Here is a 16624-nt window from a genome sequence, read left to right on the forward strand (position 1 = left end):
TACAAAACCAATTCAATCAAAAGCCTCACACTGTTGTTTGCATGCAGCCCAGAGCTGATACATTGCCCTTGTTAGCACAACTGTGAAAACCAAGGAAGCTAATAAAGCTATCAGTTCAGTTTTATAGATCTTGAAATCAGTTGATCAGAAATTTGTTAGCAGCAATGATCTGCTTGTAGGCACATACTTAATAACAGAGAGCCAGATCTAAAATTCTCATTCTTATTATTCTACAATTCACTTTGTCACAACCTGTGATGGTATTGAAGACACTCTATCAGATGGTAACAAGAATGAGTTTGACTTTGAAAGAATGAAATACAAGAGAAATGACATTTACAGGAAAGACTTACAATACATGTCTTATATAATTAGACAAACTTAAAATTTGGAAAATAATGAATATTGTACAAAATTAAAATTAGCACTCATAAGGCCCACTTTTGAAATTGCAATGAAGAGATTGAAGAGCACCGTGGTAGCAAATAGCCCTTTTCTTTGTCTTTTTATTACGGATTACTTTGCTTTCATGAAGTAGCTATTCAGAATGATCTGGGTATCACATTCTATTGGATTTTTAAAAATTGGCTCTAGTGAAGGGGTTGTTGTCAATTAAGCACTGTGATATCTATATAGAGACAATAAGGCAAATATTTATGTTTTTAATCAGCATGCTTTAATCACAAGCTCGATCCATATAATTTGTAATATCATCTTGATATTAACTAAGTTCTATATTTTTAATGGTATGATTAAGTTTCCTTATGTTTTGGATTGCAACAAATACTATATATATTGGGCATGGGCACAATAGTACATCCATGAGTTTGGAATTATGTGGGTACAAACTTACAATCAAACACCAGATTTAGGCAATGAATTGTAGGAAGCTAATATGTCATGATTCAGCCTAGTAAAATGAGAATAAAGAGAACCTATTGTGAAGCAGGTAAAATGTATAAGCAGCTTCTAAATAGATATAGTATGTAGTATGTATGTAGATGATTTTAAAAGATAAGCAAGCACACACAGGAGACAAACAAAATAAACAAGCAAAAAACCCAAAACAAACAAACAAAAAACATAGAATCAGAGTGTGTGTTCTGGAATATAGGTGATATTCCAGTGATAATCCCTTGGAAAAAGATGATTTTTTTCCTTTCCCAGCAGGTATCAATTACAAATACCTTCTTGGTTGGGGGTGAAACTTTGTATTCTCTTCCTGTCCTCAGTGAAGGGACTCTTTCTGGTGTTAGCTCTGTTATTTATTTTGAGAGACATCTCTTAAGATCTTGGACTCATTTTAAAAATAAGTTATTTGTGGTTTTTTTTGTATTAGACGAATTTTTTCATTTGCTCTTTTTTTGGGAGGGGTTGTTATTTTTCAAAAAAGCCCCATTCTTACCGCATCCCCAGTTGTTCCATTCTGCAAATGGCTCACTGTTGTTTTTCAGCATGGCAAACACCTTACCTTGCTGTTATCACAGTTTTCTTTCCCTGAGAGCTTTACAGATTTTGCTCCATTTTTACATTAGGCTGTGTTTCAGAGAAATCCGAGGCCATCTGATGTTACATTTGCCAGAAAAATATCACAACTTCATCAAGATATTTCTTGGAATTGGTTAATTGGTAGGCCTTACTTTTTATAGTCTTTTCCTTTTCTTTCTAAATTCAAGCCTTCTTTTTTTTTTTTTTTTTTTTTTTTTTTTTTTTTTTTTTTTGTTAAACTTCAGACGAGGTTTCTGAAAAAATTTGAAATTTTTTTTGGAAATAACTGAAAATATAGTCCCTCACCTCTCTCTTACTCTACCAAGTCTTGTTCCACAAAAGCAATCAACTCTGAAATTTTCTGTTTTTCTACTCGGTTTTTTTAAACAACCTCAAACACTCTTTCTCTGATCATTAGGTAAAAACCTTCCTTATTCCTGATTTTGAATAATAGAAATCAGTTTTTGTTACCCTTTCAACTATAGGATTAGGGAATTAATTCAGTTGCTTAGTAAAATTGTGGGTTTCAGACCAGAGACATAATTTGCATAACAAAGCAGACCTTACTTCCAGGTTCTTCCAGCATCCCTCACTCCCTACCTTGCATACCCTGCCCCCAAGCCTGAACTTTTCCAGTGTCTGAGCTGCCCTTCCCCCATTGGCTTCTCCCTATATAATCCAGGCATTTTGTCTCCTTTCTCTTCCCTCCCCTGCCTTTTTCTCCTCTCCCCTCCGCTCCCCTAGACCTTTGTAAACCTCTGTATAACACAGGCTGGCTTTAAACTGATGTTTCTTTTGCTTTGGACTTCCAAATGTTCAGATTAGACGCACTCACCAGCACCTCTGGCTCCTGTTACACTTTGTTCCTCTTTGAGGAAGATTTTTTTTTTTATTTAAAAATCTGTCCTTTTTATGTGAGAAGCCTGCTTCCTTTTGTTTTTTGTTTGTTTTGTTTTGTTTTTCTATTGCACTAAATCTTGTACATAGCATTCTAATTTGCCTCATTTCAAAATGTTAAATTACAGCATTTGGTTTGAGGAATGTTTTTCCTTTCTTTTATCTCCCCTCTCTTTGGATATTTTACTTCCTGTTGTTGCTGAAACAGTCCCTTGAATTCATTACTCTCCTCTATCAGCCTTCCAAGTGCCAGGATTACAGGGGTATGCTACCATACCTGCCTTGAGAAGCAAAATTGCTAATTTAGGACTAAAAGGAATAAAAATCCCAATTGATTAATGGTCTGTAATTGTTGTCAGGAGAGTTGTAGATTTAATTTGTATTAAAATTACTTCCCTAAAAGATTCTTTAACAAAAGAGCACGTAAAATCTGAGAATGGTAAAATTATGGCTCTTTACAGAAACTATAGAGTAATTCCATTATAAGGTTAGCATTTCCAGTGCTTTCTCCATTATTTTTGATGGTTTAAAGTCACAAAAGTCACAGATGTAGAATATAAAAAAACAAGAGTGGTAAAATTTGCTGGCATATATTTGTATTACACGCACCACAACATTTAACCAAACCTTTTGAGTACTTTAGATACCTAAAACAAGGCATAGAAATGTCAGAGTGACCCATTATTTTGCATAATCAATATACATTAACAATTATAAAATGTTGGAAGATACCCCAAATAAATTTCTCATGTGAAAAATATCCTGTTTATGTAGAAGAGACATATTTAATATTTCATGGATTAGTAAGTTCTTTTTATTTCTTGCCTCTAGAAAACTTTCAGTTGCCCATATTATATCAGATTAGCTATCTAACATTTTTGTTTTATCTGTCAACTCCCCTTTCTATACTTAAGCTTCCCCCCTTTTACAGAGTAGAAATACTGATGTATTTGCTTGAAACTGGCAACCTGTCACATTCTTTTCTATTTTGCTTCCTTTTCTAACCTTTTTTCAGAAATTTCAGACTGATTAAAAATCATTCAATTATAAAATACACACTCTAATTAAATCTAGATCAGAAAGAAGCTAGTCAATTTACTATGACATTATTTTAACTTCTCACTAAATTAAGTACATTTAAGAGCCACCCTACCCCACAATTTTATTATCATTATATTTCATATGTTTATAATTACTTATATGGATAATTGCATATATATAAATAATTGACTGTAATTTTTGACATAAACAATGCAGCAAATAGTAAGTCTTAGAGGAATTCTATTAGAACCATTAACTGTTAGAGACACTTGCAGATCAGAAAAAATATGAAAATTTAATGTATTCACTGCATTAAAGGTACTGTGCCCCATATTTTCTGTTCCCTGTGTTATGTGTTTTATGCTGTAACAAGAAATAAAAGCTACCAAAGTCTGGTTTGTAGAGGTCTGTTGTGGTTCTGATTTTGTGACAAATAACTATGTATGCTTATTTTTATTCAACATGCTGAAAGAATTCCTAGATAACTTCCCATATTTTCTATGTCTGAAATCTTATTGTCTGGATATTGGACATCCTGGAATTACCAAGCCATATTGTACCTAATTACCAAGCCATCTTATATTTTCTTCATTATTTTGTACTTTTTCATGCTTTCTATACTTTTGTGGAAGTTTCAGTATTGTACTTCCTATTATACTTTGCTGTTTGATTACAGGTGCAAAATAGGTATAAGGTATGGAACAAATACATTAAAAGAGTAATTACTTTGTAATGGTCCACCATAACAATTTAGAATCACAGAGAAAAATTAATAAAAGAACTTCAAAATTAATCAAATATATCGATTTAACTATTGTTACAAAGGCATATAGTAAAGGCACTTGAGGATGAGTTCAGTCAATATTAAAATTTATATGGAACAAATGTTATGAAATATATAGAAAAAGAATGGATGATTTGTTTCAAATTTAAAGAGCTATGTGAGCCTACTGATGTTAATCAGTGGTAGAGCACTTACCTAGCATATAAAAGACTCTGGGTTGTGTCTCAAAAACCAAGAATATAGATAAGGCAAATAAGTAAGTAATAATTTCAGAGACACAGCAACCAACTTCAGTGAACGATTTAAAGTTTTATTTGAGCAAAATAGGTAGTAGGGATAAAACACTTTAAGTGTGTGCCTGTGTGTGTGTGTGTGTGTGTGTGTGTGTGTGTGTGTGTGTGTGTTTCCATGCATGTGCACATACATACTTATATCAACAGAAGTTGGAAGAGGAAGAGGGTGTTTGATGCTCTGAGACTGGAGTTACAAGATGTTTGAGCCCCCTGCCCCATCTCAGATCTGGGATGTGAACTCCTGAACTCTCCTGCACAAGAGCATCAAGTTTACTTAATCCTTTTTTTTTTCTTTTTCTTTTTTTCTGAGCTGGGGACTGAACCCAGGGCCTTGCGTTTGTTTGCTAGGCAAGTGCTTTACCACTGAGCTAAATCCCCAACCCCAAGTTTAATCCTTAAGCCAGAAGAAAACATTTTAAAATGGTTTTGTTATTCAGTTAAGGGTGGGACTTCATGGGCCCCTCTTTCATTCATATTGACATTTTGGTTGGCTTGATTTTGTGGGTACAGCCACAGCTTTTGTGAGCCCTTATCTGCAATGGGTCTGTTATGCCCAGGATATACTGTTTCACAGAAGACTTAGCTGAGGACCACTGGTGGCTGATGCTAGAGTGAGAGTTGGTTTTCTTCAAGAATGTGGCCTCTGGTGTGTTTTCCATGTTCCAGTGGGTGGATGATGATTTTACATCCATCCACAAGGAGACTGGCAACACTATATGAACTCAGTGAGTTAAAGAATTCAGGAAATTGAAAAGGCAAAGTGGGAAATAGGAGAAAACATGGAGAGCAGAACATGAAGGAGTGGATGTGATAAAAAGGAATGGTATACTGACGTTAAACTCTCAGACAATCAAAGATACTATTGTTATGCCAATTGTAGTGGTATGCGTCTTTAACATTGGTTCTTGAGAAGCAGACAGAACTCTGTGAGTTTGAGGTCAGTTTTGTCTTATATAAGGAGTTCCAAGACATCCAGAGCTGATAGTGAATCCCTGTATCTGAGAAAAACAAACAAACAAACAAACAAATAAACTGATATTGTTGGGGCTAGGCCTGTTAGTTCAGTTGGTACATTGTTTGCCTAGCAATTTGAAGCCCTAGGTTTTGACCATAAGTACTGCATAAATCTTCATGTTGCCGCATACCTGTAATGCCTGCGCTTGGGTGGTAGTAGCAAGAGCATAAGAAATTTACAAAAACCTTCAGTAAGTAACAAGTTTGTAACACACACACACACACACACACACACACACACACACACACACACAGAAAGGAGTGAAAATGGCCATCATGCAATGACCATTATAAATATTAGAAAAAAATCATGCAGTGTCATATAAACTGAAAATAAACTCATTGTTCAGAAAAAAAGGTCATATACCCAGCGTAGGGTATATGACACCCTGTCACACAGAAGGAAATAGTATTGTGCTTGAAGTAGAATGGGCACTTTTTTGGGGTTTGAAAATTTGCATTGCAAGAGCATCTGCCCATAAAAGCAACAATGCCAACCAACCAGAGCTTCCAGGGACTAAGCCACTACCCAAAGACTATACATGGACTGATCCTGGGCTCCAACTGCATAGGTAGCAGGGAATAGCCTCGTTGGGGCACCAGTGGAAGGGGAAGCCCTTGATCCTGCCAAGGTTGGACCCCCAATGCAGGGTAATGGGGGCAATAAGGGGGATGTATAGGGGGAATACCCGTATGGGGAAGGGGGAGGGGAGGGAATAGGGGTTTATGGACAGGAAACTGGGAAAGGGAATAACGTTTGAAATGTAAGTAAAGAAATATATCTAATAAAAAATTTTAAAAAAGAGTATCTGGTTTTGTTTTTGTTTTTGTTTGTTCTTTGTTTTTTGGGTTTTTTATATTTTTTCATCTTTATTAACTTGAGTATTTCTTATTTACATTTCAATTGTTATTCCCCTTCCCAGTTTCCAGGCCAACATATCCCTAAACCCTCCCCCTTCCCTTCTCTGTGGGTGTTCCCCTCCCCATCCTCCCCCCATTACCACCCTCCCCCCAGCAATCACCTTGGCTGGAGGTTCAGTCTTGGCAGAACCAAGGGCTTCCCCTTCCACTGGTGCCCTTACTAGGCTATTCATTGCTACCTATGCAGTTAGAGTCCAGGGTCAGTCCATGTATATATAGTCTTTGGGTAGTGGCTTAGTCCCTGGAAGCTCTGGTTGCTTGGCATTGTTGTTCATATGGGGTCTCAAGCCCCTTCAAGCTCTTCCAGTTCTTTCTCTGATTCCTTCAACCGGGGTCCTATTCTCAGTTCAGTGGTTTGCTGCTGGCATTCGCCTCTGTATTTGCAGTATTCTGGCTGTGTCTCTCAGGAGAGATCTACATCTGGTTCCTGTCAGTCTGCACTTCTTTGCTTCATCCATCTTATCTAGTTTGGTGGCTGTATATGTATGGGACACATGTGGGGCAGGCTCTGAATGGGTGTTCCTTCTGCCTCTGTTCTGAACTTTGCCTCCCTATTCCCTCCCAAGAGTATCTTGTTCCCCTTTTAAAGAAGGAGTGAAGCATTCGCATTTTGGTCATCCTTCTTGAGTTTCATGTGTTCTGTGCATCTAGGGTAATTCAAGCATTTGGGCTAATAGCCACTTATCAATGAGTGCATACCATGTGTGTTTTTCTGTGATTGGGTTACCTCACTCAGGATGATATTTTCCAGTTCCATCCATTTGCCTATGAATTTCATAAAGTCATTGTTTTTGATAGATGAGTAATATTCCATTGTGTAGATGTACCACATTTTCTGTATCCATTCCTCTGTTGAAGGGCATCTGGGTTCTTTCCAGCTTCTGGCTATTATAAATAAGGCTGTTATGAACATAGTGGAGCATGTGTCTTTGTTATATGTTGGGGTGGTTTTTTGTTTGTTTGTTTGTTTGTTTGTTTTTTGTTTTGTTTTGTTTTGCTTTTTTGGTTTTGTTTGTTGTTTTCTGACCTCACTAGACAGCCCTGATTGTCCTGAAACTTACTCTGTATTCCAGGCTGTCCTTAAACTTAGAGATCCAGTTTCGGTAGCAGAGCCCTCTGGGTCTGTGCGGATGTGTGAGTGGATGTGAGCCACTGCCAGAGCTGTGGACAGTTTGCCCGTTAGTGCCGCCGGCCCAGAGTCCTGCTGCCATCATGCCCAGATACCTGTGCCCCCCACCTCCACCCCCACCCCCACCCCTCATCTCTGTTCGTCAGAAACCTGGCAGAGGACACCAGGTCTGAAGATTTACATCTGGAATTTGGTCATTATGGTCCAATAATAGATGTTTATGTTCCACTTGATTTCTAGACTTGACGTCCAAGAGGATTTGCATATGTTCAATTGAGGATGTTTGTGACGTTGAAGATGCTTTACATAATTTGGACAGAAAATGGATTTGTGGGCATCAAACTGAAATACAGTTCGCACAGGGGGATCAGAAGACACCAAATCAAATGAAAGCCAAGGAAGGGAGGAATGTATACAGCTCTTCACGATATGACGATTATGACCGAATAGACGTTCTCGAAGCCAAAGTTATGAAAGGAGGAGATCAAGGAGTTGCTCCTTTGATTATAACTATAGGAGAGCTTACAGTCCTAGAAATAGACCGACTGGAAGACCATGGTGTAGCCGAAGCCATTGCGACAATGATAGATTCAAACACTGAAATTGATCTTTTTCAAGATCTAAATCCAGTTCAAGATCACAGTCCAAGTCCCAGCCCAAGAAAGAAATGAAGGCTAAATCACGTTCTAGGTCTGCATCTCACACCAAAACTAGAGGCATCTCTAAAACAGATTTCAAAACACATTATAAGTCTGGCTCAAGATATGAAAAGGAATCAAGGAAAAAAGAACCACCTAGATCCAAATCTCAGTCAAGATCACAGTTTAGGTCTAGGTCAAAAATCTAGATAAAGGTCTAAATCATGATACTTCTAGGCATTCATTTACTCATAGTTTGGTATACTTAAATTATCAGGAATACAATGTTGCAATGATGTGTTTAAAAGCAAACAAACTTAACTTGTTACTTTTGCCTGTACTGGGCAAATGATATGCTGTTGAGAAGCCACTCTTAAGAGTCCAGTTTGTCTAATGTTATGGGCAGCTACCAATTTGTGGTATCTCTGTATATTTTTGTATAAAGATTCTCATTTTTTATGCTTGAAGTATTTGGTGAAAAGACGTTGGTTGACCATAATTTGCAACATTATCTTATTAAAAATAAATTTTCATATCCATATTGGTAGAACTGTTAACCTAGAACTGTAGCTTGCTAATAAGATAGAATGATACAGAAGTGAAGTGGTAGCCACATTACAACACTGACTGCTCAGACACATTTAGGTTCAGGGTGGACCTTTATGTCTTGTCAAGATGTCTAAGCCTATGATGATTATTTATGATGCAATGTGGAATAGTTCTTTTGTTAACTCCACTGTCTGGGGATTGATGCCAACTGGGTTAAAGAGCGTTTTTCAGGGAGACTGACCTTGTCACTGAAACATGGAGCCTTCACTGCCCCCCCCCCAACCTCAATCCCTGCTGGTTTCCAAGATTTGGAATATTCAAGATAAGGGAAAAGAACCTCCTCCTTTAGTTTTGAGTGTGTCAATGAACTTAGAACTTAGATCATTTTCAGGGGAAAAGACAGTTCTTGGCATAGTTTCTCTAAAATTTAACTACTGTTGATCATTGTTATGTAGGGGTTTTGTTTTTGTTTTTTCTGTTAGAAACAAGTAAACTGTTGGAAAATACATTTCATTTGTTTATATGCATAGTGTAAAACAAACTGAATTTTGATGCTCACAGCACTTGACATGTGCATTTGTATCAAAATCCACCTGCTTCATAGGAGAGGCTTGCTCTTTACATCTCAGTTTATTAATGTGAGACAAGTTAAGTTGACACTCATAGGTGATTTTGTGGTGCCGTGAATTTTTGGGAAAAGTTAAGTTTTACACAAAAACCACATCACTTAGTTTTTGGTAATGTAGGACATGGCTAAAAAATAACTTACCTCAAATATTTATAGTTTCTAGTCTTCTCTTCAAGATTGTTTTGGAGGCAATAAAGTGACTTGAAATGTCCGGTATCATTTCAGAATACAAAGCTAGTGTCTCTAAGATCTTAGACTCCTTGCTTACAGATGTGAGTGAAGATATTGTGGGGGACAATCCTCTTAGAGGATCACCTTACTTTTCCTTTCAATTTTGTTTTTAGAAATCTAGTCCTTGCTTGTAGACTATAAAAGATGGTTTTAAGAACTGTTTGTGGAATGTGTTTGGAGGGTTAATTCTAGAACCTTTGTATATTTAATAGTATTTCTAACTTTTGTTTCTTTACTGTTTATAGTTAATGTTCTTGTTCTGCTATGCAATCATTTATATGCACGTTTCTTTAATTTTTTTAGATTTTCCTGGATGTATAGTTTAAACAACAAAGTCTATTTAAAACTGTTGCAGTAGTTTGCAGTTCTAGCAAAGAGGAAAGTTGTGGGGTTAAACTTTGTATTTTCTTTCTTATAGAAGCTTCTAAAAAGGTATTTTTATATGTTATTTTTAACAAATATTGTGTACAACCTTTAAAACATCAACGTTTGGATCAAAACAAGACCCAGCTTATTTTCTGCTTGCTGTAAATTAAGCGAAGATGCTATAATAAAAGCAAAATGAAGGAAAAAACCTTACAGAGATCCATCTGCCTCTGCCTCCCCAGTGTTTAGATTAAAAGCTTGAGCCAGCATATCCAGGTAAGAGTTATCTTGTAGAAAAACTCATGACTGTGAGCCTTTTATTTATTGTACAGCATCCAACCTCCAAGGAAAGAGGAAAGGAGTAATTGTCATATCAAAACCACTGAATGCCCATGGAAAGCTTGTGACTTAAGACGGTTTTCTCTGTGTTCCACCTCTCTGCAAAATATAGAAAATTAAGGGAAACATATTCAACGATAAGCAAAATAAAAGATTCACTCAGACTTTATAGGATTCTTCTACCCTTTCTAATTCTATGGCCCATCAAAGATTAAGACTTTACATCTCTCTCTCTCTCTCATCTGTCTCTCTCTCTGTCTCTGTCTCTGTCTGTCTGTCTCTCTCTCTCTCCCCCTTTCTCTCTCTCTCTCTCTCTCTCTCTCACACACACACACACACACACACACACACACACACAAACACAGGAAGGAGTGAAAACGGCCATCGCACAATGACCATTATAAATATTAGAAAAAATCATGCAATGTCATATTAACTGAAAATAAACTCATTGTTCAGAAAAAAAAGGTTACTTCATTTCTTCAAATAGACTATGGAGTATGAAAACCTCTTTTAAAACAGATTAATAAAAGTCTACAGTTTTTCAAGTAGTAGAAAGAAAATAAAAAATAAAATATGAAAACTATAAAAATTTAGTTTCGTTTCTTGAATTGTAATTTATTGATATTAGAGGTTACTTTCTCCATTGAAAAGTTCTCCTATGGATGTTTATTTGCTTTGGAGAAGAATTAGAGTAAATTTGCCATTATTCGTAAATTTTACACAAACTGAAAATGTAGCAAATAGGATTTTTTTAAAAAAAATTTTCTGGTCCTTTAAAAACATAAAATACCACCTATATCCCTTATACAGATGAGACAACTGGAACTCATATATTAATGACTTTCTCAAGCAGAGAGTTACATGAATCATTAAAATTGTGGTCATTAGTAAAATGCAATGGCATTTTTAATTATAAAGTCATATAATATACAACATTCTACAGAGAACTTGGCCCAGTACCAAGAAATTACTGAGTTATTAGCATCTGTACACAATAAAAGGAGAACCAGCATTAACACAAACAAAATTTTAATAAAATTATATTGTATGAAAAGTTTTTGTTACTTAAGTACATTGTGACTGCCACTGTTCCAAAATACAGCTGTGAGATGATACATATTGTTATTCTCCCTACTACTATCATAACCACTTTCCTCCCTCTCTCTCTCTCTCTCTCTCTCTCTCTCTCTCTCTCTCTCTCTCTCCATATATATATATATATATAATAGCTTATAGTTAAATCTTAATTATACATTAAATTACTTTATTATTGGGAGCGATTATAGCCCAGAAAACAAGTTATAGAACTTAAAACTACATGTTTTGTATTAATTTATAATTTAAATCTGATTTTTACAATTCTAAAAATGTAAGAGCTTGATCTCCCTCTTATCATAGAAGCTATGAGTTACTTTTTCAATTAGAGCAAAAAAATGAGAATAGATGAAAATTCAGACATTCATGGTTCAGAGGCAGATACATCCCCCAAAAGTCTTGTTTTATTCAAACTTTGCATGGAGTAGATTCACTTCTAGTCTTCAAGTGTGAGAATGGAAAGGAAATGAATGCACTACCAGTTTTCTCATACGCTAAGGCTCTACGTTCTAAGTTGAGCTTCTCAGAAGAAAATGTTTTTAGGGTGTGATAGAGTTGTTTAAGACACATTTACTGTCAGTGTCTCCTGATTTTTTTCTGAACAGTATAATGTTCTGCAAATTAACTAAGAGGCTTTAGCTACAACTGAATTTATAAGATTTGGGAAGCAACATGTAAAAATTTGAGTTTCTAAACCATAGAAACATGGCATAGTTATTTCATTTTTTAAAATGATAAACCATTTAAGACTTATTCAAAAGTAGTAGTAATTGTACCCAAATCCCATGGGGGAAAGAGCTGAACACCCAGAAGTGTGGACAATCCTGAGATTTCAAGACAGAATACCACTTCTGCCCACTTCTGCCCACTGTGGCCCACTGCTGCCCACATTTACAACCAAGAGGAAACTGCAAAGTACCTTTGGATACAGGAAAATAGGAGCAGTCAGTGACAGGAACCTGTTGTTTTCTGGCTGCACCCTTAACTGAACTGAACCCGTCACACAGCTCCCTATACCCAAATCCCTTGGGGGAGAGAGCTTGACCCTCAGAAGTGAGGATATTCCTGAAAACCCAGAGTTGACAAAAACTTTCTGCCTACATTCCTGACCAAAGAGGAAATCACCTAGTGTCATCTGTGCCCCCTGGGCACAGGGACCTAGGAGCAGTCAGGGGCAGGACCCTTCAGGTTTCTACCTCCACCAAGAGTTGAAAGCCAGTTACCAGGAGCGACTACACACCTAAGAGCAGAGTTCTCTGTTCCCAGATCCAGCAGAAAGAAAACAGGTCTACAGGAGTGCTGACATATAGACCAACAGGAGGGCCAAGCCAGTTTCAGAGTCAGCAAGACAAGCCAACACCAGAGACAACCTGATGGTGAGAGGCAAGCACAGGAACCTAAGCAAAAGAAACTAAGACTACTGGTCATCGTCAGAGCCCAGTTCTCCTACCAAAGCAAATACTGTATATCCAAACACACCAGAAAAGCAAGATTTGGACTTAAAAATCACATTTTATGATGATAATAGAGTACTTTAAGAAGGACATAAATAAGTCCATTAAAGAAATACAAGGCAACACAAGTAAATGGAATCCCTTAAAGAGGAAACACAAAAATCCCTTAAAGAATTACAGAAAAACACAATCAAACCGGTGAAGGAAATGGACAAAACCATCCAGGATTTAAAAGTGGAAATAGAAACAATAAAAAAAAAACAGAGAGGGACCCAACCCTGGAGATAGAAAACCTAGGGAAGAGATCAGAGGTCATAGATGCAAGCCTTACCAATAGAATACAAGGGATATAAGAGAGAATCTCAGGGGCAGAAGATACCATAGAAAACATCTAAACAACTGTTAAAGATAATGGAAAATGGAAAAAAGCTCCTAGCCCCAAACATCCAGGAAATCGAGGACACAGTGAAAACATCAAACCTAAGGATAATAGGTATAGAAGAGATTGAAGACTCCCTACTTAAAGGGCCAGTAAGTATCTTCAACAACATTGTAGAAGAAAACTTCCCTAAAGAAAGTGATGCCCATAAACATACAAGAGACCTATAGAATGCCAAATAGATTGGACAAGAAAAGAAACCCCTCCTGTCCCATAATAGTCAAAACACCAAATGCACAAAATAAAGAAAGAATTTTAAAAGCAGTATACAGCAAATACATAGGCGAACACTAGCAGCAAACCACTGAACTGAGAATGGGAACCCCATTGGAGGAATTAGAGAAAGGATCGAAAGAGTTGAAGGTGCTTGCGAAACCATAAGAACAACAATGCCAACCAACCAGAGCTTCCAGGGACTAAACCACTACCCAGAGACTATACATGGACTGACCCAGGGCTCCAGCTACATATGTAGCATAGGATGGCCTTGTTGGGGCACCATGAGAGGCAAAGCCCTGTTCTGTCCATGGCTGGAACACTCCCAGTATAGGGGAATGGCATTGCAGGAAGTGGGTTGTTGGGGAGTGGGTACACCTTCATAGAAGAAAGGGGAGGTGGTATGGAATAGGGGGCTTATGGACATTAAACTGGGAAAAGGAACATGGGAAATGCAAATAAAGAAATATCCAGTAAGAAAAAGAAAATTGTAAAAGCTGGATAATAATGCTGTAATTGCCATCTTCTGGACATGGCATGGCTGTTGCACTTATGAATTCATAGCATCAGTGCATATTAATCAAAACTGGGCTAACTACTCTTCCATTATGGATAGGGTAGATGTAATAAGAGCCACCTAGACCAGAGGAACTATAGGCACATTGAGGCTACACGGAGATGGGGAATCTTATTCTCCAGTGGTAGTAATTGGCATATTGTATTGCCCATATTTAAGAAGGAAATCTCAATTAAATGTTTGATGTTCTGCAAAAAGACATGAAACAACGATAGTGATTTGAGAAGAAGTTACTTGGTAGGAGAGAAAAAGAAAAAACAAAGGATAATAGTGGGACTTTGTGTGTGTGTGTGTGTGTGTGTGTGTGTGTGTGTGTGTGTATTCTTAAGACATATATAGATAATATTGTGAAAAACAAATAAATATAGAAATGCATTAATATGATCATATATCACATCCAAATTGTTTTCATTCCAGGTATTTGGTTGGTTTAACATATATAAATCAACACTTGTAACATAGTATGTGAGTAGACTTAACAAAATGCTACAAGATCATCTCCATTGATGTAGAAATGCTATATGGCAAAATTGAGCATCCATGTCTATCCTTTCATGATAAAAATCTCAAAACTTTTGGAGTAGAAGAAACTTATCTCAATGTAATAAAATCTGTGAGAAATCTATAAGCAACCTTATACTGAAGTGGAGAAAATGAAAAAATATTCTCAAAAACTTGGAAAGTGACAGGGCCTAGTCTATATTTTTAATATATTGTTGAAGGTTTTAGATAACCAAGTTAATCAAGAGAAAGGAATGAAAAGGCTAAAAAATAAGAAAACATAAATTTAAGTTATCTTTGACACAATCTTATAGAACCCTAAAGACTCCACCCAAAATATATTTATTCTGACAAACACTATCAGCAAAGTATCAGGATAAAAAGTCAATCAACATAAGAAATTAAGTATCTTTTATATATTTCAATTATGGTGTCTCCTAGGACATAATTGAGAAAATATATTTTGAGGAAATTTTTTCAGAAAATTGAGAAAACATTTTTGTGAATGAGCATAACCAAGGAAGTATTAAACTCTAAATGAAAAGTTTAATATTTGAAGAACTATATTGAATAATACACTACAGTGGGTAGATTTTGCCTGCTTACGAGTTGGCAGAATTTAATATCTTGATATTTGTCATATTATTGAAATTGTTTTACAGGTTTAACACAATCCTGATAAAAGTTCTAGTGACATTCTTCACAGAGCTTTAAAAAAATCCCCGAAATACATATATGGAAACAAATAGTCTCCAGAAAAAAAAATAAGAAAAAGAAAAACACAAATAGCCAGAGCAACACAAAACTGAATAAGCAGTGATGGATTTATTCCAATACATGATCTCAAATTGTACTATAGCCATGATCACAGAGATGGCTTAAGATGGGCAAAAAACTTGTGGAATAGGATACAAGTTTTAGAAGTATAGTTGCAGCCACTTAATTTTTAATAAATGTATATTAATATAGACTGTTAAGGAATCCAGCCTCATATCCATATGTAGAGGTGTGCACATGTAGAGGAATGAAATTTTATATGAACCTCATGTCATGCAAAAAAATTAACTTAAAATTAATAGAGACTGCAATATAAGATTTCTCACCTTGAAAATGCTAACTAAAAACCTAAGTTAAAGGTACATGGAAGAACTGTCTGGGAGAAAAACCTCTAGGAGTACGAGAAATGACCCTGACTTGTTAAATTATGAAATTAAACTGTATCATAAAAGTTACAAGAGCAAAGAGATATCCCTACAAAATTAGAGAACAATTTTGGTAAAGCAATGAGTTAACATACTGCGTATATTAAAAAATGGCAAAGAATTAAGTACCAACCTTAAATAAATAAAAGTGCTAACAAATGCAAAAGTTAGATCTCAAAAAAAATACAACAAAATAAAACTGCAACACAAATGGCCAATAAAGGTTTTTGTGGCCAAATTTTTAAATTCTTCAATGTGTTCAGCCAACAGAGAAACACAAATTAAAAATACTTTGAAGCTCTATTTCAACACAGTCAGAAAGGCTAACATAAAAAAATAACTATAGATGTTTGCAGAATACGGGTAAAGAATAACTATTATTTACTGTTGGTAGGGGAGTAGAGTGGTTCAGCTGATATGGAAATCTGAATAGAGGTTTCTTTTTTTTTTTTTTTATTAACTTGAGTATTTCTTATATACATTTCAAGTGTTATTCCCTTTCCCGGTTTCCGGGCAAACATCCCCCTCCCCCCTCCCCTTCCTTATGGGTGTTCCCCTCCCAACCCTCCACCCATTGCCGCCCTCCCCCCCACAGTCTAGTTCACTGGGGGTTCAGTCTTAGCAGGGCCCAGGGCTTCCCCTTCCACTGGTGCTCTTACTAGGATTGAATAGAGGTTTCTTAAAAAAAAAAAAAACTAAACTAAAAATAGAGCTACCTTGTGACACAGCTACATGATATATAATCAAAGGATTCCAAGTCTACATACCATAGAAACACTTTCACATCCATATTCATTGCCTAAGTTTTCACAATAATAA

The 16624-nt window shown here is 36.2% G+C and overlaps 1 pseudogene; it reads left to right on the forward strand.

Moving 5' to 3' along the window:
• Srsf10-ps1 (serine and arginine rich splicing factor 10, pseudogene 1) overlaps nt 1-8414 on the forward strand; it is a 56107-nt pseudogene extending 47693 nt beyond the window's left edge.
• The last annotated feature ends 8210 nt before the right edge of the window (nt 8415-16624 follow it).

This window comes from Rattus norvegicus, chromosome X (assembly GCF_021556685.1).
Source record: "Rattus norvegicus strain SHRSP/BbbUtx chromosome X, alternate assembly SHRSP_T2T, whole genome shotgun sequence".
Classification (NCBI taxonomy): Eukaryota; Metazoa; Chordata; class Mammalia; order Rodentia; family Muridae; genus Rattus; species Rattus norvegicus.